This window comes from Lissotriton vulgaris, chromosome 7 (genome assembly GCF_964263255.1).
Source record: "Lissotriton vulgaris chromosome 7, aLisVul1.2, whole genome shotgun sequence".
In the NCBI taxonomy this organism is placed as follows: domain Eukaryota; kingdom Metazoa; phylum Chordata; class Amphibia; order Caudata; family Salamandridae; genus Lissotriton; species Lissotriton vulgaris.
Window position 1 is genome coordinate 178,599,420 of NC_141695.1, and position 23,440 is coordinate 178,622,859.

Below are 23,440 nucleotides of genomic sequence, written 5' to 3' on the forward strand. Positions count from 1 at the left end.
GTACCTCTAAATGTGTTTTTATGCATCATGTACAAAGTTGCTTTCCTTACACCGCTGAATGTGTTTTTATGCATCATGTGTTTTCTTCCCCTACACCTCTGAATGTTGTGATGCATCATGTGTAATGTGTTCTTGCCTATACACCTAAATGTATGGTGATACTTAGGGGGTTGTTCTTTCTAGTACAGGTGTGCTAGTGAAGCCCAGGTTCCCTGTGTAATATTCTCCTAAGGTGGTTAGGGTTGCGTAGGTGGTACTTATCTGTTCCCAGTGATTAATGGTTGTGTGCTAAAGTGATTATTATTCTATGATCTACGACGTGCTATTTCTAACAGTATTTCTAGTTCTAAAAGTGCTTATTTCTGACAGTGGTCCAGGTGGCCCTGTCTTGTACATATCCCCTGTAAATTGTGTCCGTGCCTGTTGGCACATTGTAAAGTGTGTGTTTTTATCTAACGTGTTTTGGTGTAATACAAAGGCTATTTTTATACATAACCTTGTGTGGAGTTTCCTTTGTGGTGGGCCTTGGGTGTTGTTGCTGGGTGCGCGCGCAAACACTTAACTCACATTGCCTCCGCGTTTAGCCTTACTGCTCGTGTCACGTTACCAAGGGGGCAAGCAGGGGTTATCTTGGCCTTTAACTCCCTTGCCCTGACTTAGAGTGGTGGTCTCTGACTGACTTTGGCGCAAGCCTTGGACAGCCAGAGATCCCATTTCTAACATTTTCAACGTTGAAGGATACAGTGTTCCAAAATATTGTGCACCATATCTTTGTTTCCTTGAAACTTGCTCTGCAACTTTCATTAAACAATGTCGGTTAACGTCGACAACACCGCAACCGGTGGAGCTGCAGTAAATCCAGCAGCTTTTGACATAACAGGTTTCCAGAGACCAACGCAGATGCTATAATCAGCCCAGAAACTTTAAGAAAAGCCATCACTATGAAACTTATAAGAAATGGCCTATCAGCAAGAGGTGGTAGGGTAGTTTTTGTGATAGAGGCACATGAACATCATCAGACAGAGGTATTCTATTCATGGATAATCTTTCCCGAAGCAAATCCAGTATCAAAAGTGTTTCACGTCTACAAAGAGGATGAAGCTCCAGAGAAATACATTCCTTTCGAGGATGTTGAAATTCCACTAACATATCAAGAGCATGAGCTCTGGTTTAAAGGCGCCCTAAAACATACACATCACATTACCAGGCTGGGTCCACTAGAGAGACCAGGAGCAACATGGCCGGTATCAGCCAGCTATACACCACATCCTGCCATTGAACATATGACAGATGAGGAACTATTGGTTCAAATAAAAGAGCTAATTGAAATCCACAGACAATTGGTTCAATATGTTATGCGAACCTTTACTGTCCAAACAGCAATAAGCATTCCGCAACACACCCCTTACCAGGGGAAAATAAATAAAATTAAACCACAGACTATACGATCAGTCTTTAGTAAATTACCACCAAAACGGGAACAAATTCCATTCTGGATAGCTCAAAATATTACTTAAATCAAGGCAGTATTTCCTGATACTACCCCTCATAAGAAACACAGGATTCTAACAATCTGTTTACCGATGGGGATCGCACAACACCTGGAGGACTGTGACACTTGGGGTACAGTCTTTGCTGCAATCTACACCAAAACACATGGTGTTCCAACTATGGCGGTAATTCCAGATGTCCTTAAACAGATTCAAAATGAATACAGGGCGGAGCCTTCTTTAAATCTAGGTATGAAATTACTGAAAGATTTTAAACAGGTCCCAACCATAATATTAGCTAATATTAAAGGTGAAGCAGCATCCGTGGCGATCCGCCAAAAGTTAAGAGAATTTGATGTAACTGAGCAACCTCAGTAACTAGCCAGAATAATTGAAAAATCCTATGAAGAATTAGGAAGAGACAGTTTGGGAGGTAAACCAGTGAAACCCCAGCTGACTGAAAAGGTCCTCATTAAAAACACTCTTACTCCTCCCAAAAAGAAGTGAGAGAACACTAAACAAACTTCTAACGAGAAGCGTTCTCAATCCCGAGGTAGGTCTCCTCAAAAGGAACCCTCTGAAAGGAGGTATAACCTCAGGAATAAGGATAATTTGAGAAAACCTGAAAGATATCAAGATACTGATGCACGTTACTATCGTACCTTTCAGACTTCCTCACTGAAATCAGAAAGAAGAGGACGTCAGAACAAAAAGAAGAACGCGTGAAGTCCAAAGGCAATCAACACGTTCCCAAAAATAAGAAAACTCAATTCACGAAAAAGAAAGCAGCAGGTCAAAAAATCAGACATGTCAAAGATCTTGAGGACACAACTCAAGAACGGGGAATGGGCTCAGACGATGTTGGACAGCACAGCCGAAGTCCCCATAGCTCGCAAGAACTTGAAGGATCATCTGGAGACAGTGGACTTGAATGAGTACATCCAAGTTGAAACTGCAGATACCAGGGTTAGTGTCCAACATAAGTTATATGAAGTAACACTCAGTATGGAGGGGGGACATAACTAGAAAAAGAAGAGCACTCTTTTGGGAGAAGCCCCCTCTGGTAATGACATTCTTTTAGCCAAAAAGACTGGCCACCTGAATTTGTCAGGGAGTGCCCACATGGCGAAAACATCATTATGCCAGCTTTCTCCAATCATATTCCAATTCATAAAAAATATACATATGCCAGGAAATGGGCAGTAGCCCAGGCTCCTGCATTAGATAAAATCATGTAGGATGGGATGAGGATTCTCCTCAACATAAAATCCAGTTAAAAACTTACCCAACTGCTCAAAGGCAGTACCCAGTTAAGCAAGAAGCTAAGAAACAGGTCAGGGAGATCTTAGATCAACTTGAATACCAAGGGGGGATTGAAACACGCACCTCGTCCATGAACAACCCTTTGTTTCCTGTCTCCAAACCAGACAATACATATTGTCTAGTTTTGGATTATAGACATTTAAACTCTTGTTGCAAAACGTTTGGAGTACAAAATACAAACAGTGCAGCACTAATGAATAACATTGTGCGTAAAAAATATAAAACCAGATTAGATATTTCTAACAGTTTCTTTGGTCAAAACATTGCACATGAAAGTAAGTATTTGACCGCTTTCTCAATCATGGGGACACAGCGTAAATACTGTCGTCTCCCCCAGGGATTTAAAAATAGTCCAGGATTATTTTCAGCCAGAGTAACAGAGTTACTAGAAACCCATGATGATGAGGCATTATCATATGTCGATGACATCTATCTAACAGACGATGACTTGGATAGGCACTTGAACAGAGTGAGCACCATTATTTTGGGATTCGCCTCTGAAGGGTATAAATTCAATTTTAAGAAATCGAGCATTGCCCATCTCAATGTCCTTTTTCTAAGATACGAGTTATCAAGTGAAGGCAAAAGCCTGGCAGCAAACTTTCTAGAGAAATGTGCACTGATACAACTCCAAAACCGCTGATAACCTTACAGTCGATTCTAGGTTTCCTGAATTTCGGAAGAACTTACATTATAAATTACGCAGAAAGGGTGAAACCTCTCTACCAATTAATCAAACTAGATTTCAAACAAATTAATTGGACTCAAAAACACACAGAAATTTTGCGTTCAGTCCAAACGGAAATATTAGCAACAAAATATTTGTAAACACGCATAAACATACGCAACTTAGTGATCCGAATCATCCCAGGAAGATGCAGATTCACATACTTAACCTTTAATGAAGGAGAAAAAGTACCAATAGCAAATCACACTTGTACAAACAAGCAGAAATGAAATTCACTTCAACAGAAAAACAGCAGTTTGACAGTGGTTCAAACTGAAGTAGCAAAAGAGAGAGCCCTCGCACAGGGTAAGCACATAATGGTCGTTACTCCTGTACCTGCCTTAGAGGCAGTGACAAAAGCAAGCATTCCAAATGCTAAAGCTTTACATCCGAGATGGATACAATGGGTTAATTCTCTTGCTGCAACAGACGTTTAATACGTTTTTGACCCTTATTTGAAAACAAAAGAATTTCTACAATATGAACATGAATGTCCTCTGCCTACTGAAATTCTGCCTCTAGAGCAATATGAATGTAACATTTATACTGACGGATCAGCACAGCCCGCAATTGGGGGTAAACAAGCTTATAGTGCTGCAAGCGCGATCGTTAAAGGTCGCTGGCGAGATGGCAAATTCCGATCAATGGTCACTAAAACTCAATCTCTAGAAGATTGTATAGCTCAGCGAGCTGAACTACAAGCATTTAAGATGGCGCTTGAAAATACTGATCGCGAATTCCCCATACTCATAGTGTGCAATTCATATTATTGGGTTCAATCTTACAAGGATTAATTTCAGAACTGGATTGAAAACAGTTACAAAGATGCCAAAGGTGGCACAATCAAGCATAATTTGCTTTGGGAACAAGTAGTTCAGTTACAACAAAACTACAAAAAGCTCATGTGATCCATACACTGAGTCATCAACGTGATGGCGTTCACGTTGCATGGAATTAATTGGCTGATGAAGCCGCGAAGGCAGCTGTGTAAACGGCTTCCGTAGCGGCAATCACTTGTTAAAAAACAAAAATAGACAGCGAAATAATGCTAGCTGTCAATGCGACAAGCAAAGGCAGCGGTGCAGCGTTAACTCAAATATTAATACATAATTGACGCAAACTCTGTTCCTTTTGCTCGAATTCCTGGAGTGGGAGATAGAGTAATTTCAAACAGGATATGTAGAGTAGCTTTGATACACGGAGCACATGTGGGAGAGGTTCTGATACATCAGGGGATCTCAAAATCTATACTAGAATTAAAAGAGACGTACTGGTGGCCAGGGATGAATGGTCACATTTACACATTTGCAATTATTTGTCATGACTGCAACAGAGATCGCAGCAGAGAACGCCGCCAGATACCTGACTACTGTGTAGCCAGCCCAGTACAGACACCATTGTTAGAAAGCATTAGACTTTCTACACGCAGACGTCCCTATGGACAGATGCGGTCCCATAAATATTAAGACAAGATTCGTTTGGATGTGGCCTCAGTGCTTGGCTGACGCTCGAACTGTTATAAAAGATGTGCGAGTCTTGATCGGCACATACGCAGTTGGCACACTACATTCTGACCAGGGTCCTGCGTTTAGCTCTCAAGCTTACAAAGAGGCCATGGCCAACATGGGCGTTGCATTGCGGTATTCTAGTCCATTCCATCCTGACGGAATTTCAGTAGTGGAGAAAACAAACCGGGACATAAATCAATCTATAACACTAGGCTTGGGTGACGGGTGGGCCAAACATCTAATAAGTGTGCAACGTAGTCTTAACAATCTGCCTCAAAGTTCTCTAGGGGGTATCACTCAATATGAAATCCTTTTTGGAACTAGAATGATTGTGCAGGACCTTGATTGTCACACGTCAGTGGTGGAACAAAAACCCTTTGATATCAAAGATTGTTTGGCTGTTTTGCAATACTTAAATGAAATAAGATCCAGACAAAGTAACGTACTACGAAAGCCAACAACCACTGAAGAGAAACCATCCATCCCAGCAAGCCCTGTCTGGGATCCAACGATTGGGGATCTAGTCAGAGAAAAGATCGCGGACAAGAAGGAATTTGGGCCTTCTTACAGACACTGAATTCACTAGGGAGCCTGAGGGGTACTTATATAGACCAGGTCAGGCCCCCACTCACTGGAACAAAACACAATAGAGATCTGGCCTAAAAATTAGAACCACTGCACCTGAACCTAATGTAGAGTTCTGGGTTTTTAAGAACCCAGAGGTGCCAGGGAACAACACCTGAAAACTCCGAGTTCTTCCTGTTTCGGACTACAGAAAACCAGAGTCTTCTAGGTGAAGTCAAAGAGCGAATTTATTGGCTGCAACCAGTAACAGGTATCCTAGAAGTACAGCGCTCTGTATGTTCTCAGGAGACTGCTCAACTTACAAAGCCAGCCTTCTCTTTTTATACAAAATATTATGCTTTAGGCAAACATTCCTTATTTTACAGTTGACCATTCACATATTTTCACTACAAAGAAAAAGCAGAGTCATGATGACAAGCCCACATTTCAGTTTATCTAGCCCACAATCAATTACCCGGCAAGGCCCAGTATTTTCATCAGATATCGACGGACCCCCAATAAAATCGGGCACCTCCTCCTCGTAAAGTAAGCCATAAAGCAAGAAACAGGGACAGGTATGTGTAAGATTAGGCATGGTTTGTGTGCGATGAAAGGTTTATGATATGTTTGTGCCTTGATACTGATCTCGTTCGGCCACTGGGAAAGGAACTGACCGAACAGGTTTGGTTTCAGGCAGTGGAGTCAGCTCGCCCAGGTCACAGGGAAGTCAGCAAAGGTGTACGTGTCCTTCTGACTCGAAAATGGCTTTAGACACTGGCCTATGTGAGAGCAATCACAAAATGGCTGCCGTTCACAAAATGGAACCCAAGGGTTCAAGACGGAAATGCTGATTTAACGGTGATCTCGTCACTCGAATATGACGAAAATGCTTGTGCATAGCATACTCGTCATTTCCGGTCCGCTGATACCAAAATCGTCAGGATACGACAATGTTTATAACACGGGTCCAGAATTTTCAGTACCACAAATGTCAGTCAGAAGCTCATATATATACACCTTTTCCCGCAGGCTAACTACAGTAGCAGGAGAGAGATCTGCAATAGTGACACTAAAGAAAAAGGAGGTCACGGTATGCTCAGAATGAGCACCCAAGCGGTAAATATGGGGGACATCGTTGAGTGTCTAATGGTTCAGTACCTCAACTGTCCCACAGGAGATTTGCCATTGTGTGATTGTAACTGTGTTGTCTGTATTTTTAAATTTGTTCCCTAGGTATATGCACGACTGTAAATGAAAAATAGAGTGGTGGTACTGACCCATGCCCTGGAGAAATTGCCTTTACATCTACCGGCAATGAAACATGTTGGCCCTCTATGATACAAGGAGGCAACTGAGTGATTTTTTAATGTGAGCAAACCCACAGCAGAGAATAAAGGTGGCTAGCTAGTGTTGGTTGTAGCTCGTTTTCAAATAACATAAAGGGGTCCCTACACGACAGGATCTTCTTTATGGGGTCAGTTTTTTTAGTGTTTATAGTATCACTTCAGTACACACAACTAGTACACTCACTGCTGGTACTATTGCACACTTGCACTTTGCCTTCACCATTACATATTGTTTGTCCTTATTTTTCTTTATGGTATCGATGTGCTAATGATGAGAACCTGAGTCCACTGGTGAGTACTAACCAGTTAGACTCCCATGGTGTTGTTTCCGTGAGGCCCTCCATACCTTTCCTCACACATTTTTTTTTGGGCACTATTGGGACTAACTTGCACAATATTTTTTATCTTTACATAGAACTAGGGACCTATTAAGACAGATAGTGGAGGATACGCCACCTTAGCAGCACACATAATTGTGGCAGCTACTGACTGACATTAGGTTCACGTGCAGTGGGTCTAGTTTTCAGGCCAGGTCTCTATAGTGTTTCATTCTTACAGACAACCAGTAGCTGTCCTTGCCATCCACGGATCAAGAAAAGTATTACTGCCACCGCTGGCTGGTAAAAATGAGAACAGGTTTGTGTCCATCGACCTGGTCAAACCACATCATGTGGCCAATGATATGTAGTAGGTCAAGTGGACTCAAAAGATGTAGCAGACTCCCAAATTTGGTTACTATCCAAGAGGTTCAAACTGAGAGACTCATCACTTTTGAAGAATCTGCAGTGCGGAAAGAAGGACTATGCAACAAAGCCATGGAACTTGTACCTCTTGATGCCCAAATAACAGTTTTTCAAGAAACGCCTGTCTACAACGATGGATTTGGGCCCAGATCTTTGGACTGGGATAAATGTGTGACATTGGTCCACATTTGGTCTATCACCTGTTTTGTTTACAATGAAATAGCAGCTGACTATACAAATGTAACAAGTGGTTCCAGTGATTTCAACGAATACTGACGCAATTCCAACAATTAACAGAACTGCCTCTTGCTATTTCATTAACATTGATACGTTTTCCGGGCATCCCAGTGAACCTGAAACAACGCCAGCTAAAAGAACCTTCAAGGAACAAGCAACAGAACTTTTTCATCAATTCATCAACTGGAAAAGACTTAACTGGTTTCACCATGGATTGAACTTTGGATTGTGTTAGGTGTACTTTTTCTTCTAATTTGGTTGACTCTTGTATTTACTTTGAGAATGCTTATAAATGGAAGATATGTTAAAATGGACACATCAAGTAAGAACATCAACTTACTCCTCAAGCCACACAAATCATCTCATCGTGAACAAAGAGACTTGTCGTCAGTGAACATCACAGCCGTTCCTATACCAGGTTGGGAAAGAACTGAATATGACATTTTTGGTCCGGCGGAGTTGTTGAAGATTCCACACCAATTCAAGATTTCCTTGAGTGACTTTGTTTCATCTAGTACCTTTTCTGAGGATTGGGACTTCGAGACTGTTAATAATATGATGTCAGACTTAGAAATGTCTGCAAAGTTTACAGTTTATGAATACTTAGAAGGTTCATCAGATTATGAACAAATGTATTGTTATAATCACTAAGGTCATCATTTCTTGCATAAATCTGCAAATCCTTCAAATGTATTAACTTATAACCAATGTGAACTTTGTCCTAAGCCAACAAAGGGTAGCTCAAAAACATTTTTTAGCAAATTTCAATACTTTTTAGGGTATAATATTTCAAATCCAGCATCATTTTACTTTAAAAATGTTAATAAGACAGGAATGAAAAGTATGTTGACAAATACAAAGCACATTTATTCTGTTGCCTTTTATGCACATCTGTCTACATTAGGCTTTGACTTTTGGAAAGACACCATTGAGACAGAAACGGTCTGGGGCACAAAGGCCTGACAGGTGCAGGGATTAGAAGCTTTTTTTAGAGCCTGCATCATCCCAGAGCAAATAATGTTTTTGAATGACACTATTCAGCAGACATCTTGTCTTGGGGTAGCCAAGATAAAAGATTTAAACAACCAGTCCATACCTACACCTACGACTGATAGCAGTAAAACTTCAGAGGGGGAGGTCAAAATACATACTATTTTGCTTCACAACAGAACAGATCCTTATTAGAAAAGATGGTTAATCTGGCCCACAGACACAAAGAATTGTCAAGATAGATTCCTGAATAAGACACAAGGGTTCACATTCACTAGGCAAGATCCAGGATATGTTCAGAGACAACATCCAGGGATAGTAACATCATACAGTGTAGGGAAACTGTGCCTTGAGTGGCTACACAAGTCTACACTGAAGGAAGTGAAACACCACTTATCTTTCCTTAAAGATGGCGTTGACCTGAGGGACTTCTTACAAGGACCGAAAAAAACGCGTCATAAACATTTTATATATGCCTGTATTTATTCTCTATATAATGAAGCGTGGAAGATTACACAAGCAGAGACTGCAGAACAAATACAAGAAATTGATCGTATTAATTTAGAGAAATCTCTCTCTGTAGTTGACAATGGATTAACGACTCTGTCATCCAGAATATATTCTTTGGACAGCATAGTATCCCCTGCCATGCCCTCTCCTTGAAGCGATTGATTCTATTGCCCCCCAGAAAATCATCACCTCCACTAGGTCGCGACCCTCTGCTCCCTGGTTCTCCACTCCCCTTCGGGAGGAGAAAAGCAGATGCAAGGCTCTCGAACGTAAGTGGAGACTTAACTACGACCTCGAAGCCAAACATCTTTACAGAACGGCCCTAAAACAATTCCTTAAAAATAAAAAAAGCGCGAAGAAAGACCATTTTGCCTTTCAAATTAATAAAGCTAAAAATTCATCCAAAACGCTCTTTAGCATTGTTAAAGACTTCATTAACCCTCCGGCTAGGGCTCCCCAGAACACCGCTTGTCAGGCTCTTTGCGAGGGACTCTCAGATTTCTTTCTTGAAAAGATTAACAAACTCTGTGTCTCCTTCCCCTCAGAATCTGTCACCTCGTCTTCTTTCACTAGTCCCCCAGAGTCACCGTCCTTTCTTTCATTTAACAAACTCAACCAGGACGAGGCTATCAGACTACTCATTTGCTGTAAATCCGGTGCCCCCTCCGATCCTGTTCCCGCTAAAATTATGGGAGAACTGGCGCCTTCACTTGCCTGCCCCTTCCTTTCCGTCTGGAATGCCTCCCTTCACCATGGCTTCTTCCCTACCACTTGGAAGGAGGCATTGGTGATCCCTATTTTAAAAAAAGCAGACGCAGACCCCACTGTCTTCACTAATTACCGTCCCATCTCCCTTCTTCCTAAACCCGCAAAGGTCCTGGAAAAAGCTGTGCAGCTTCAACTCACGGAATACTTAGAAGACCACTCTCTGCTGCATGGATCACAATCCGGTTTCAGAGCCGGTTTCAGCACTGAGACGGCCCTGTTGGAAGTATCTGAAACCATCCGAGAATGCGTGGACAGGGGCGAGGAGGCCATGCTGGTTCTCCTCGACCTGTCCGCAGCATTCGACACGGTCTCTCACTCCATCCTCCTTGACCGACTCAAGCAGATAGGCATCGGTGGCACTGCCCTCAGCTGGATTGATTCCTTCCTCTCATCCAGAAGTCAAAGGGTATTGTTGCGTCCTTTTAAGTCAGAGAAAAAACCTCTGTCATGTGGGGTGCCGCAGGGCTCCGCCCTCAGCCCCCTGTTCTTCAACGTCTACCTTGCCCCCTTGGCCGACGTTGTGGAGTCCTACGGAGTCAGGGTGGTCTCTTACGCTGACGACACACAGTTGGTGTTTTCCTTCAGGGACCACTCGGACTCCGCATTCCTCAACTTTCGCCAATGCCTCAATAACATCAGCGTCTGGATGACCGCGAACCACCTCAGATTGAATGCAGATAAAACGGAGGTTCTGTTTTTCAATCAGAAAACCTCCATCTCCTCCTCTTGGTGGTGGCCCACGGCGCTTGATCCTGCCCCGTCCTCTGTTCACTCGGCGCGGAATCTTGGTTTCCAATTTGATGACTCCCTGTCATGCAAAACACAGATTAACAAAGTTACCTCCGCTTGCTTTATGAAACTACGCATGATAAGAAAAATCCTTCCCTATCTCCCGCTGGATTCCCGCCGCACAGTCACCCAAGCCCTCATCACGTCCCACTTGGACTATGCCAATAGTCTCTATGCTGGGGCCCCCCAGTACCTGATAGGCCGGCTGCAGATTGTCCAGAATGCTGCAGCCAGACTGATCGGCAATATCCTGTATCGTCAATCTGTTTCTGCCTACCGGAGGGAACTCCACTGGCTTCCTGTGGCTAGCCGCATTCAGTTTAAGGTCCTCACCCTTACCTATCGAGCCGTCAACGACCGCGGACCTACTTATTTGAAAAAACGGGTTTCGATATCCCGCTCCACCAGAGCCTTGAGATCCAATGACCTCCGCCTCCTGATCTCGCCCCGTTTTAGACTTTCTAGAACTGGTGGCAGAGGGTTCAGCGTCATTGCTGCCAGACTATGGAACTCCCTTCCAATTGAGCTGAGATTCTGTCCTTCCGAATCCATCTTCCGAGCCAAACTTAAAACCTGGCTCTTCTCCGGACTTTAGTCTCTCCACTGTTCCTTCTGCTTCACTCCCCCTTCCCCTTGGTAAGCTCTGGATTTTAGCGCCGGGACACCCCTTCGGGGGTAGCTGCGCGCTCTACAAACTACATAAAATAAATAAAAATAAATAAATGGACATAATGGAACAGGACTCATGTTGGGCCCGATTCACAGAACTGACTTAAGACAAAATCCTAAACTTACTACTTTTGGTATTCACAGAAATTAGGATTTTGTCTTAAGTTTGTCTTAAAACAGACTTAAGACAGACTTAAGACATACTTAAGTTAGGAATTTGTCTTAAGTCTGTCTTAAGTTTGTCTTAAGACAAACTTAAGACAAAATCCTAACTTCTGTGAATACCAAAAGTAGTAAGTTTAGGATTTTGTCTTAAGTTAGATCTGTGAATCGGGCCCAGAGTAACATGGTCAGTTGCAATTACGTTCTATCATGCTATTAGGCTAGACGTTACAAAACCTTCGTTCAGGCTATGTGCCTTGGCATTTAATCAACACAACGTCATTGTTTTCTGACTTTAATGTCACAGATAAACAAATCAATTTGGCGCAGAGGGGACAGACTATACGGTGCTGAGCATTGAAAAACTGGAAAGATTGCCATTTACAGTCACTGAAAAAACAGCTATTGAATGGATAATACACGGTACAATCACTCTGCCTGTTACAATTTTCCATTTTCAGTATTGCTTAAAAGTATACCAGCAGGCCTATATGAAAGGTTGGGTAAAGAAAACATCAAGACATCCTGGGAATTACCTTACACACACAGATGTAGGAGTGGGGGGAAAGAAGTGTTTCTTAGTGGCAATAACTGTGAAAAAACGCACTAAGCGGTTCTCTCCTATGTCAGGATATAAACTTACACGGGGCCTGTGATGGTTGCTCGAACAACTTATCCTGCCTCGTGCAAGGTTCACCGGCTGCAGTGATTAATCCGATGTTTAGGCAACTTTCTAATGGAAGTTACATTATTTTGAATGATCACAGCTGTTGTGGCATGTTGCCAGGTTTAGCCTATCTCGTAACAGTGTCAGCCAGGGTCACAAGCTGTATGCAAGTATTGTTTCCAGAAATGAAGACAGACCAGGAGCCGCTGTTATGACCTTCACTGAACATCTCTTCTATACGAATTGATACTTTGAGCAGAATGAAAGCCATTCTTTTACAAAAATCTGTGCCATTGACCTGTGCCAAAGAAGCCTATGATCTGCCAGTCGCAAGGACTTCTGCAGAGATACACACCCTATTAACTACAAACTGCCCTGTCCATTTCTCAGAAATGTTAGGTCGTATCTTAAACATGTCTGATACGAGTGGTATTGTACATGTATTTAAGACGATTTCTTCAGGACTATTAGCGCCTTTCAGACAAATTCTTTTCAGACTTTGAAGATTTTATGTTTTCTTCAAACAATAACACTGACTTTTGAATAGCACACAGTGTTCTGAGAGACTGTGAATTCGACTTTCGTTTTTCAAAACAAATTTCTAACTTTGGAACTCTATTTTTTTCTATGATTGAGCTTTGGTTTTTCCAAATGTGTATGTTTTATTTTTTGGCACAAAGTAATCTGCTTATAGTAGAACTATTCATAGAGAACTAGAATGCTTTGAAAAACTTCCAGGAGACAATATATGCTATATGCTTTGAATGAACCAATGATTTAAATGCGTACAGCACAAATGCTTTTTCGTGTACAACCAGTACCAATGCATCTTCATGTATTTTGAGTGTGTTTTGACACATCATGTTCAGATATGTTTTTTAATGTGTTTAGAACTTAGTAATGTCATACATATTAAAGTGGAGTGGGTGTTGTGTGGCGTTTAGAGCTCTGAGTGAATTATCCCGATTCATGCCCATATATAGGTACAATTCACATTGCCCTTATATAGGCATAGAAATCAATCCCTTATTTAGACAAAGCCCATGCTGACAAAATACAGGCATGGCTACTTCCACCCGTACCAAACATCACAACGATTTCTTGGACAATCTGCTTAAGCAGTTAGGGAAGTTCCCCTTGCTTGAATATTGATTTGTCCAAGAACTCATGTACTTTGCAAAGAACAACTATTCCCTACGGGTTCTTTCCTGACTTTACGTCATCCTATGGCATTCCTAAACACCTTCAAGGTATAAACATATATTCACTTGCTATGGCAAACTACGGTGGTTCGGAGCAGTTCAACTATCTATTTGCCTGACGCAGCTCGCTACAGCCAGTGCTGAAGGAAGCCGACCCTGCAGCTGAACCACTGATCAAGAGGCGGCCTTTCTCTCGCCGAGAATCCAGCTCCGTTGTTTCCAAGCTCCCCTTGCGGAGTGTTGGGAAATCGAGTCCTGAGACAGAGATCCCAGACCTCCCTCATTCTAAACCAAGGTATGGAGCTGATTAGAACCTAGAGAAACCTTTGGTAGATTCTTGGCAAAAACAACGAAACCTATGCTACACAATACTTACTTCTTCCCGTGTACTAGACTTAGGTTAGGTACATTGGGGTAGGCGTATTTAGAAGCACCAGTTGAGTATTTTTATTCAGTGTTATTTATGTATGTATTTTTATATGGCTTAGAAACCATACAATGCTTTTACAGTATTATTTTATAAAACTATTCTCTCTGTACGCATTATACTTTGCAGTCTGCTTAACGAATGTAGCAGTTCACTTTTCTTGTTTGAGAAAGAAGACTGTTCAATAAAACTTTTTATTGAAACACCTGTCTCTCTATTTCTGTACACACTCTGGTGAAACGAAGCATGCACGATTGACTGAGTGAAATACTTATCTATTGTTTCCGCAACTCTAGATATATATTTCTTATTCTTGGGAAACAAAGTTGTCCTGTTTATGTGGTTGTCAGAAACTAATCCCCTCTTGTGAATTCGAGAAAGTTTCTAATGACCTATGAGCTAGCTGGCACTCACTATTAAGTTTAGTATATTTGATAGAGAACTAGTCGACCTCAGTCCTACGTCTAATCTATAGGATATATTATTCCAATGCGCAGAGCCTATTGGGAATATAGGAATTACACTACAACGCACAGGGTTAGTCTTGACCCTGTTCCCCATGGGAACAGTCTAGCCCAAACTGCCAGGCCAGGTCCTACGTGGACCAGAAACAAGCCTCCTGGAACTAGTTTTGGGGCATCGCTCCTCATCTGTCAGGCTAGCTTGGCTCCAGTGACATGGAGAGCACGAGAACTACGTCCATGCATACCTATACCACTCGGGGTGGCAAATGCAAAAAGAACAATTGAAGGTCAGAATGCTGATCAATGTCAAACATTTACCCCAGTACAGAGATCAGGGCCTATATTCATAGCTTTTTTGCTCCCCATGCCATTCCAGTTCAAACCCAGCAACCCAGCCATATGCAAATTAGTCTTGACCCTGTTCCCCATAGGAAAAGTCCAGCTCAAACTGCCAGGACAGGTACTACCTGGACCAGAAACAAGCATCCTAGGACCGGTTTAAGGGCATCACCCCACATCAGTCAGGCTAGCTTGACTCCAGCGGCATGGAGAGCATGGGACCCACGTATGGTCATACCCGCCACAATTGATTGACAAAATGCTGATTGATGTCAAATATTAACCCCAGTACAGCGTTTTTTTGCTCCCCATGCTATTCAAGTTTAAACACAGCCATATGTAAATCAGTCTTGATCCTGTACCCTATAGAAATAGTCCAGCTCGAACTGCTAGGTCAGGTTCTACCTGGACCAGAACCAAGAATCCTCGGACCGGTTTCACTGCATCACACCTCATCAGCCAAGCAAGCTTGGCTCCAGTGGCATAGAGAGCATGGGACCCACTTCTGGGTGTTAGATTATGCCAGTTGAAGCGTTTTAGTGCCATGCATAAGTTAGCATTCGCTACAACATTTTCTCTCTCTTGCGCCGTTTGATGTAATGTTCAAAACTAATCATGTTTGATTCTGGGAAACACCCCTTGCTTAGTTTTGTTTCAGTGATGAGCATGTCAGTGCATAGCTTTCCCTCGGCAGAAGGCCCTCTCCCACCTGTCTGGCAGCTTGATCGCAGCCCAAGATGGAACTGCCTTGAAAGTGTTCTGAGCTGTACAGGATAGGTAAGTAGAAGCATTTTTTTGTCTTTACGCTGTACATTCATGTTAGAAATGGGGATCTCTAGTTGGAAGAGGTAGGTACTTTTGTCCAATAGGGACCCATGCTTCTAGTCAGGGTAAGGGGGATAAACATCTAAAATAACCCCTGCTCACGCCCTTGGTAGCTTGGCATGAGCAGACAGGCTCATCCCAGAGGCAGTGTGTAAAGCATTTGTGAACAAATACAGTAACACAGTGAAATCACTACAAATGGATACCACAGCAGTTCAGAAAAAAATAGGTAATCCTTATCTAAACCAAAACAAGACCAATTGACAAAAATCCACAATACAGTAATAACAATATGACTTTCATATGGTATAAATAGTTTACTTCAATGCAAGTTGTAAATGCGACACTTTTCTCAAAAGTACCTTAAATGCATCACGCAAAGCAAACAAGGGGAAGGTGAAGCATCTTTTCCTTTTACTTAGGAGAGGTGATGCGTCTGTTCCTTACTGCGGCGCAGGGGAGGTGATGCATCTGTTCCTTACTGTGTAGGGAGTTGATGCTTCTGTTTCCTAATGCGGACCCCAAACAAAGCAACAGTCTTTGGCGCCTCGATGCGATGCGTCGATCTGGTCTGATGCGTGTCTTTGTGCAGTCACACAGCTGGCTTGCATCGGGATCGGTGTGGCGGCGGCAACTTTTCGAGCTACATCAGGCGCTGCAACGGTTTCTTCGGCGATGCGTCGGGAAACCAGTGAGGATGCAACACGCTTCTTAGTTGTTGCGTCGATTTCCCAGCTCCCAGCGACAAACAGTCTCAGAGGTCCTGAACAGCAGCAGGCACCTTTCTGCAGGTGGAATTCCCAGCATGGGAATTCAGGGGAGCTGGTTGTGAGATCTTTGTGTCCCTGAGGCATTCAGAACAGGAGGCAAGCTCAGTTTTAAGCCCTTGGAGATCTTTTCTTCAAGCAGGTGACAAAGCTTCCACCTAGAGAACGCCAACGACAACAACTGCACTGATCGACAACCTCGCCAACCTCGGACTCAAACAATGTGTCACAACACCCACCCATGCTGCTGGACACACGCTCGACCCCATCTTCTCCGCCAGAGACTGTGTCACCTTCAGGCACACCACCGAACTCCACTGGACCAGCCACCACTGCATCCACTTCTCCTTCGAGAAACACATCACACAATACAATACACCGCAACGTCTCCTGAATCGCATCTGGAAAAATGCCACCGAAGACCAGCTCATCACGGCACTCATTCAAGACCCTACTCCCGAGTCCTCCGAGACCGACACAGCAGCCCACAATTTCAGACTATGGATCGACAACTGTGCCAATACCCTCGCCCCAATTTGAAAACCCTCCAACAGACGCACCAACACCAGAGCCATCTGGTTGTACGACAAACTCCAGAACTCCAAGCACACCTTCAGAAAACTTGAAAAACGATGGCGCAAAGACCAGACAACAGACAACCACGCAGCCCTCACGAACGCCAGACGCAGACACCACCAGCTCAACAGATCCGCCAAAAGAACCTCCTTCAAGGATCGCATTGACAACAACGCACACAACAGCAAAGAGGTCTTCAACATTGTGAAAGAACTCGCCACCCCCAGCTCCAGCTCAAATAACATCCCACCGTCACAAGAACTCTGCGACTCCCTGGCTACCTTCTTCCACTGCAAGATCCCAGACATCTCCAACAACTTCGACATCCAAACGCAAACAACAGACGCCAATACCCCAGCATCAACACCCACGGATCGCACCGACCTCCTGCTCTCCTGGAACAGCACCAATGACGAATAAAGCGTCAGAATCATGAACACCATCCACTCCGGCTCACCTTCCGACCCCTGCCCCTACCATATCTTCAACAAGGCAAGCAACATCATCACACCCCAGCTTTGAAAGATCATCAACAGTTCCTTCGAGACCTCCACCTTCTCAGAGAGCTGTAAACACGCCAAAATCAATGCCCTCCTCAAGAAACCCACAGCGGACCCAAAGGACCTCAAGAACTTCCGACCCATCCCCCTGCTCCAGTTCCCAGCAAAAGTCATCGAGAACACCGTCAACAGACAACTGACCCTCTTCCTGGAGGAGAACAACGTCCTGGATTCTTCCCAATCCGGCTTCCGCAGCAACCACAGCACTGAGACCGCCCTCATCGCCGCCACTGACGACATCAGGACCATACTAGACTAGGGGGAGACTGCTGCCCTCATCCTCATGGACCTCTTGGCCGCGTTCAACACCATCTGCCACCACACCCATCGCACACGCCTCCATGAAGCAGGGATCCGAGGAAAAACCCTGGACTGGATCACCTCCTTCCTAACCAGCAGAACCCAAAGTGTCCGCCTCCAGCGAAATGTTTTTTTGAGCATGCGGAGGATGTTGAAGCAAGATGATGAAACTGCGTTGACTTGTCTGGTCATCGAGAGAGAGGAGTCAAGGATGATGCCTATGTTCCGTGCGTGATCCGTTGGAGTGGGTGCTTTTCCAAGGGCCGCTGGCCACCAGGAGTCGTCCCAAGCGGAGGGGGAAGTACCTAAGATGAGGACTTCTGTTTTATCTGAGTTAAGTTTAAGACGGCTGTGTTTCATCCACTCGGCTACTTCTTTCATTCCTTCATGTAGGTTGGTTTTAGCGGTGTCTGGATCTTTGGTGAGGGAGAGGATCAGCTGAGTGTCATCAGCGTAGGAGATGATGTTGAGGTTTTGTTGACGTGCGATGTCCGCAAGGGGGCTCATGTATACGTTGAAGTGGGTGGGGCTGAGTGAAGAGCCCTGTGGCACGCCGCAGATGACTTCGGTGGACTCCGACTTGATCGGTGGGAGGCGGACTCTCTGAGTTCTTCCAGCGAGGAACGAGGTGATCCAGTCCAGAGCTTTTCCTTGTATTCCGACGTTGTTGAGGCATTGTATGAGGGTGCTGTGGCAGACTGTGTAGAAGGCTGCGGAGAGGTCAAGGAGGATGAGGGCGACTGTGTCTCCGTTGTCCAGTAGTGTTCAAATGTCATCTGTTGCTGCGATGAGGGCGGTCTCCGTGCTGTGTTTGGCTCGGAAGCAGGATTGTGATGGATCGAGGGATTTGTTGGCTTCGAGGAAGGCGGCGAGCTGGTGGTTGACAGCTTTCTCGATGACTTTGGCCGGGAATGGTAGGAGCGAAATGGGGCGGTAGTTTTTGAGTTTGGTGGGATCAGCTGTGGGTTTTTTCAGGAGGGCGCTGAGTTCGGCGTGTTTCCAGCTTTCCGGGAAGGTGACGGAGTTGAGGGAGCAGTTGATGACATCTCGGAGGTGTGGTGCTATGATGGAATCTGCTTTGTTGAAGATGTGGTGAGGACATGGGTCTGTGGGGGATCCTGAGTGGATGGAGTTCATCAGTCGAATGGTGTCCTCAGTGGAGATAGGGTTCCAGTCATTAAGGATGTTCAAGGGGGGTGATGGTGCGGCGGAAGGTTGGGTGTGTTGGTCTTCGGGATGGTTGTCGAAACTGTTGTGGATGTCTGCGATTTTGTCGTGGAAGAACGAAGCTAGGGAGTCGCAAAGAGTTTGAGAGGGAGTGATGTCGTTGGAGTTGGCAGTGGGGTTGGTAAATTCTTTGACGATGTTGAATAGTTCCTTGCTGTTGTGGGCGTTGTTGTCAAGTCGGTCTTTGAATGCTGCTTTCTTGGCGGTTCGGATCAATTGGTGGTGTAGGCGGGTGGCGTTTTTGAAGGCGTCCTTGGTGCTGGTGTTTGGGTCATTTTTCCAGGCCTTCTCAAGGGAGCGACAGAGTTTCTTGGATTTCTTAAGCTCATCGTTGAACCAGGGGGCCTTTTTGCTGCCTAGTTTGGATTGACGTTTTTTCACAGGTGCTAGATTGTCTGCGCTGTTGGTTAGCCATTGAGTGAGGTTAATGGCTGCTTGATTGGCGTTCGATGAGTGGGTCGGGGGGTTTTGAAGAAGCAATGAGGAGATCTGGTCGATGGTGATTTTATTCCAGTTTCTTTGTATAGTGGGATGAGGTGATTGTGGGTTGTGGTCTTATTGTAGACAAAGTGAACGCATCTGTGGTCCGTCCAATGGAGAACTGAAGTGTGATTGAAGGAGATGTGTTTGCTGGAGGTGAAGATAGGGTCGAGTGTGTGTCCTGCGTTGTGGGTGGGGGTGTTAACTAGTTGTTTGAGTCCGAGGTTGGCGAGGTTGTCCATAAGGGTGATGGTGTTACTGTCGTTGCTCTTGTCCAGGTGGAAATTGAAGTCTCCCAGTAGAATGTAGTCCTTTAATGGGAGGGCGTGTGGGGTGATGAAGTCAGTGATGTCTTCACTGAATTGTGCACGGGGGCCTGGTGGCCTGTAGAGGAGTGTGCCTCTGAGTGTGGTATTGGGGTCGGTGTGGATCTGGAAGTGAAGGTGTTCGGCGTTAGCGAGGTTGTCGTCGGAGCTAGTTGAGATGCGGATGGAATTCTTATGGACGATAGCGATGCCTCCTCCTGTTTGCTTGATGCTGTCTTTTCGGATGATCTTGTAGCCTTCCGGGATGGCGATGGTGATGTCCGGAGCTGAAGAGGCGTTCATCCAGGTTTCTGTTAAGAAGGCGACGTCCGGAGAGATGGTGTCTAGTAGATTCCAAAGGTCGATGGCGTGACTGTGGACTGAGCGGGTGTTGAGCAGGATGCATTGTAGGTGGTTGGTGTCGGATCTCTGTTTGGTGTTAGTGGATGGGGAGTTGGTCTTGGTGCTGTCATACTTGCAGGAGTTGCATGTGAAGGGTCCATGGGTGTGTCCAGGAGCGGCTTGGGCGCAGTTGGAGAGTCGGCCGGGGTTTAGTGCTAAGAGGGTGGAGGCGTCATAAGTAATGAGGGTGGGGTGGGTGGTACGGGGGCCAGGGGGTATGGCGCTGGGCGCGGTCCAGGCGCGGATGGGCGTAGACGGGCTTACCTTTGGCGCACCTTTGGCGCGAATGGGGCGCGGTCGCTGCGCGTGAACGCTGCGCGCGATAGCAACTGTCATAAGTGGTTGGGGAGGGGGGAGGGGCGAGGGAGGATCAGATGGGAGGCGGGTGCGTGGTGGAGGGGGCGGTCTCAGGACAGAACAAAAACAACAGAGCAAATGGCGGCTATAACGCGATTTCTGACCGGGTTGGAGGAAGGAGCAGAGGTTTTAGCTAAAAACGCTGAGAAATGGTCAACAAATGCAGGTTTAAGCAAAAGTATTTCAATACAATCAATAAATGCAGGCACAGTTGAGCACAAGTAGGCAGGCACGTTCGAGTGCTAAACGAGGGCAGCAGCGCTATGCAGGCAAAAGAGAAAGTGAAGTGCAGCGTCAGGAAAGCTCAGCAGCGCAATGTGCACGATGGAACTCCCTCCCCATTCACCTCCGCCTCACTCAAAACCACCCAGCCTTCAGAAAGCAACTTAAAACCTGGATCTTCGACAATTAATTCCCCACCCTTCCTCAAGCGCCTTGAGACCCTCTGGGTATGTAGTGCGCTATAAAAATTTTTTTTGACTTGACTTGACTTGACACCTCAACATCGTCTTATATGCCAACGACACTCAGCTGATCCTCTCCCTCACCAAAGACCCGGCCATCGCCAAATCCAACCTCCACATGGGAATGAAGGCCTTCACAAAATGGATGAAGACCAGCTGCCTGAAATTGAACTCAGACAAGACAGAGGTCTTCATTCTCGGCTCCATTTCTCCGCATGGGATGACTCCTGGTGGCCGACCGTGCTGGGAGCTGCACCGACCCCCACTAACCACGTACACAACCTGGGGTTCATCCTGGACTCAATACTCCCAATGACCCAGCAAGTCAACGGCGTCTCCTCCTGCTTCAATACCCTCTCAATGCTCCAAAACATCTACAAATGGATCCCCACCAAAACCAGGAAAAGAGTCACCCAGGTGCTTATCAGCAGCAGGCTGGACTACGGCAATGCACTCTACGCACCCACCTACGAGGCCTGCAGCGGTTCCCGGTCAACAAGAGGATCACTTTCAAACTCCTAACCCACGCACACAAAGCATTCCACAACTTCATTTTGCTAATTCAGCAGTGCGTGCGATAATTCTGCCCGCTCCTCCGTTGAATAATTTTGAAACTTTTAAAATTATTTAGAAGTATTTACTCGTCCTTTGCGCTGTTGATTGTTTAAATGTATTGTGCTGCTGTTTTAACGTATCTTGCTGCTGCCCTGATAATACGAGCTAGATCTTACCCGCACTTTAAAAGTATATATCACCCTGCATTTTGCAGGATTTAGGCAGATCTGCACCTCGCAGCGGCTACTTTGCCGCCATCTTGGGTGGAATAACTCGTTAGGTGCCGTCAACAGGCGCCATTTTGGTCGCGGTCCAGAGGCTGACTCCTCGGATTTTCGCTCCAAATGGGGGATTTAAATCAGAATATGCAAGCGCGCAGCGCGCCTGAGGCGCGCCAGAGGCAAGCCCGTCTGCGCCCGTCCGCCCACCGGTCGCGACCAGCACCAGTCATGCTGGTCAACTCTCCTCAGCTCATTATGTCTATACCAGGGAAGAGCTTATTCAGGTAAATCAACAACATGGCCCGATCGTCCAACCTAATGGTACTAACAACTCTATAACAACTCTGTCTTGCGGTCTGCTCAATGTGAGGTCCCTGTGCAAGCACCATTCGGAAAAAGTACTCCTTTTTGAAACATACTGTCTGGATGTACTGTTCGTGACAGAAACCTGGACAAGGGCAGATAGCGGGGTTGAGCTTGGCCTGGCTTGTCCCCTTAGGTATAAGATTAGGCATAAACCTAGAGTGGATGGTAGAGGTGGGGGTGTTGGGTTTATTTCAAGGAGGCCCTCAATCTTATGGACTTTGAGGTCAAAGATGTTCAAGGCATGGAACTGATGGGTTTTTCATTCAAAGGTCACAGGGGAGCTCTCTATTATTATTATATTTCTTATATAGCGCCAGAATCGACCCCCGAAGGGGTATCTCCGCGCTTGCCTTGGGAACCCATCCTGGTTTTTCCCTGTGAGATAGCCCCTACAGGGCATCCCCAAGGTGAAAGCCAGGCATCCCGCCGCGGGGGGCCGTTGTGGAGATTAAGCAAGCTTAATGCCCAGAGTTGCAGAGTGTGAACCCATGATTAGGTCAGGCACCGAAGCGAGAATTATCGAGTCCGTGGACATTTGAGCTCAACACTCTGCATTGAACCTTGGTCCTGGGTCTGACCTCTGCTTCAGGGTCTGCCTGCTCTAACCAGTGAGCCACACTTCTCCACTATTCGGCCTGCTTTGTTATAGACCCCCTGGCAGTGCAACGACAGTCTCGCATGAATTGGTGGATCTCATCTATGATCTTTCTAATTCTCATGCTAGGCTCGTGATTTTAGGGGATTTTAATCTTTGGTTGAAGGGGCCCCTTGACTCAGCCTATAAAGAGCTGTGCCAAGCCTGCAGTAACATTCATCTTCAGCAGCTGGTGCTTTCTCCTACACATTCGAAGGGCCATATCCTAGATCTTATTTTTGTGGATGCAATATGGATTAAGGTCAAGAATGTAACTGTACAATGCTGGACCGATCATGCCCTCATTCAGTTTTCGCTGCAATTCCCCAATGACCCTCATACTGATAATAGTTCAGCTAACACTCATCTCAGTCGGCAGTGGACTAAGTTTCTGGAATGTCCTACATCACCTAGTCTGGTTACAAGTGGATTTACTCTGGATAAGGGGGTGGAAGATAACAATCGGAGCCTCTGTT

The 23,440-nt window shown here is 45.2% G+C and overlaps 1 protein-coding gene across 2 annotated transcripts in view; it reads right to left on the reverse strand.

The window, feature by feature from the left end:
• The window catches only part of LOC147701133 (sialic acid-binding Ig-like lectin 13), a 559,755-nt gene that overhangs the window by 97,138 nt on the left and 439,177 nt on the right, over positions 1 to 23,440 (reverse strand). The gene's annotated exons all lie outside the window — the stretch shown is intronic.